The 3,140-nt window shown below is 43.0% G+C and overlaps 1 protein-coding gene across 6 annotated transcripts in view; it reads left to right on the forward strand.

The window, feature by feature from the left end:
• The first annotated feature begins 1,146 nt into the window (after positions 1–1,146).
• Positions 1,147–3,140, forward strand: part of LOC107593407 (plasma membrane calcium-transporting ATPase 3) — a 58,285-nt gene continuing 56,291 nt past the window's right edge. For all 6 annotated transcript variants that reach the window (XM_016283126.1, XM_016283127.1, XM_016283128.1 and 3 more), the window contains exon 1: positions 1,147–1,565. The gene's annotated coding sequence lies outside the window, so the exon portion shown is untranslated. The remainder of the gene's footprint in view (positions 1,566–3,140) is intronic.

Raw genomic sequence — 3,140 nt, forward strand, 5'->3', positions numbered from 1 at the left:
GATTTGACGAATGAGCATCTGGAGGGCTTGTGGCAACCACATGTGACGACCCCGGGCTGGACTCCGCTTTGTCCACGGTGAAAGCCGATCTGGCGATCCACAACGCAAAGCACAGCAACCAGCACGGATCAGCTCTAGGCATGACGAAGCGGATATCGTCCTCCTTTGGAAGGCCAAACAAAGTAGTTTCGCTGTCACAACGAATCACACAGTGCCTTCACGACGGCGGCGGTGGCAACAATACTACAGCAAGAATAAAAGTTACTCCTCCTTTCTTTGCGTGAACATTTGGGCGGCGTTATGCAAAGCTTCCCACACAGTGACATAGACGTGGGGGCGTGTTAGAACGAGCCTAGGTAGGCGTGGCTGACTCTTAACTTTTATAAAGAATATCTCTTTGGATTTGAGACTTTAGTCTTTGCAACTTTACAGATCTTCTTTATGCACCAAGAGCTTGTAACACTCCAAAGAGAAAGGAAAAATTGAAATCGCATCATATGACCCCGTAAATGTTAGTGGACAGTATATTTATTTATTAAAATAAAATGAGTACAATTACATAAACTCACAATAGTGACTCCTCAAGGACAAGTGTTTCCTCTTTTTTTGTTACCACTTTATCTTATGTATTGAGTTTATTAACCCTGTTAACCATAATTGATTATTGAAAAAAAAGTATTTACAGTATATGGAAATATGAACCGTAAAAATAAACATCTTTTAGTTTAGTGACCTTGCTCACTAGTTAACCCTGCTACCATCAAACTTATGTTTTTGCATGCCATTTTCTGTTAGCCTACATCAATTTACATAATTTAGCTTGAGATGGCACAATGCAGTTTCTTAGCACTTAAGACGTTCGTTGTCTAAGAATATTTAAAATTTTAAATAAATTACTTTTAAAAAATAGGCTAAATGGCACCTGTTTCGTGGAATGAGCCAACGTACCTATCCGACCTGTTCTTGCATTAACTCGGAGGTTTGAAGTTGAACTCAGCGCATGTAGCATGTTGTATGAGCTGACGTGATCGCACAGTAACGGAGCAGGGTAGGTGGGATTTGAGGGTGGGGAGAGAGAGCGTCCCCCCACCCGCCCCCGCCTCCTCTTTTCCGTCCTCTCCATCCGCGCGCATAGCAGCCCGCGCGGATGCTGAGTCCACGGTCCTCAGCGCGCAGCTCAGCGAGGGAGCTCTCATCACACATTGCATACAAAATCCAAATACCGCATCACCACGCTTTAGCACCTCTTTGATTTACACGCTCAAGAAGAAGCATAAAAAACAAACAAATACCTTTGCCTTTTTTGATACATTGGTCGGGACAGTCATCTCAAAACGATGTCTCCATCTCTATTTTTTTTCCTCTGCGGAACCTCCATCTAACCAGGCAACAACTGCACTATTTTAGGATCCATCATCTCCATCCGTAGTAAACACGCTGCTGAACACCTGGGCGATAAAGGACGACACGATAACAGCTACTGGGTGAACCCAGCCGCTCTTGTGTTTCTCCAGGATATTCCCTTTTCCCCACAAACCACGGCAATGTCCTTGGAGCATGGCCTGGTGAGTATCAGATATTTACACCAATCAGGATTTGTTTGCCATGGTAACAGTTGCCAGTTCGCTATCATTAACGTCCGCTCTCTGTCATACTGTTAAATTGTCCCTGCATACGTTTCTAATGCAGATCTCTTTGTCATGTATTTTGATAGCTGTCAAGCACGTAAAACTACTGCATTGAAGCCTTAATAATCTAATAGTTAGCTAATTATTCACAATTACACGTATTCTCGTCTATGAGGTGTTTTGTTGACTCTTTACCATCGCTTGTCCTTTTGATTGTGTTGGACTGAATGACTTCCCAGAATGTCCTGACATTTTCCTGCATAGAAAATATATCATGTATTCTCATTGTGTTAAAAACAACAACAACAACAACAACAAAACCCACGTACATTTAGCTTATAGTAGTGTTGCTTTGGTCTAACATCTCTATGAGCGTGTGTACCTCGCATTGGTACCCACACTGGTCACCTTGCGGAGGGGCATTGCGCTTGTTTCGGATGCGAGTGGCGCACCATCCTCTCACGAGCAGCATCTTCGCGCTATTAATTCAATTAACATCGCGAGCCGCTCACGGGACTCAAAAGAATCGCGTTTTGTTTGTAACTATTCGAGATGTCCCGCTTGTTTTTGCGTGAGGACCGGTCACCCTCTGAAGGTGACCAGTAAAGGTCATTTTATCGTGGAAAACAGCGCTGGGAAACACCTGACTGATGGAGCGCGATGTGGGAACTTCACCGTCTGAGTTGCTCAAGGTGCTCTGCTTTCATTTTCCTTGTCAACCGTGCGGACTTTTTTTCCCTTCTCCTTCCTGCTGCAAGGTGTGCGAGTATGCTGGGTGTGGGACGAGCAGAGGAGGGGTAGTTGTAGTCTCGCATGGCTCAGACAGCCCGTTGACCGTGTATGAGTCCGTATGGACTCTGATTGGCCATTTACGTATGACCGTCAAAGTAGGATCCCAGTGCTGGGGGTTTACATAATTTCAGAGAGATTGAGACCGTTACACCACTGTGCTGTGTGGAGACTAAAGTGGCGTTTCAAACATTTACCAGTGACTTGAAAAACACTAGTCTCTACTGGCTGATCAATACGTTTTTGTGTTCTTTTTTAAACAAACTGATGGCTGTAGAGCAGCATTTGATTCTCAGGCTAATTAATATACCAGGCTTCTTTGTGTTTGTGTGTTTGTCTGCTCAATTTAGGAGGGGGCCAGGCAGTGTTGTATATTGTGCCAGCCAGAAAATTGTAACATCATCAGTTTAACCAATTACAAATGACCTACAGGGGTAAAATCAATCTCCTGACACCATCCTCCTGAGGTGACAATAGACTGAGCGTAATATGAAGTATTTACAGGACAAAAATATTTTTTGGATAATTTTATGTCTGGCTTATTTGATTGGGGATCATGCTAATGAATGTTAAATTGCAAATTCTTATGTTTAATTTTATATGTAACACTATACAAGCTTTTGTACGTGGAAAACTTATACTTAATGTGTAATAAAAATTATATACTTTATATATCAGTCAGGCATGAATGCACACACACACACACACACACACACACACACA

The sequence above is a fragment of the Sinocyclocheilus grahami genome, unplaced genomic scaffold (assembly GCF_001515645.1).
Source record: "Sinocyclocheilus grahami isolate Dianchi unplaced genomic scaffold, SAMN03320097.WGS_v1.1 scaffold170.1, whole genome shotgun sequence".
NCBI lineage: Eukaryota > Metazoa > Chordata > Actinopteri > Cypriniformes > Cyprinidae > Sinocyclocheilus > Sinocyclocheilus grahami.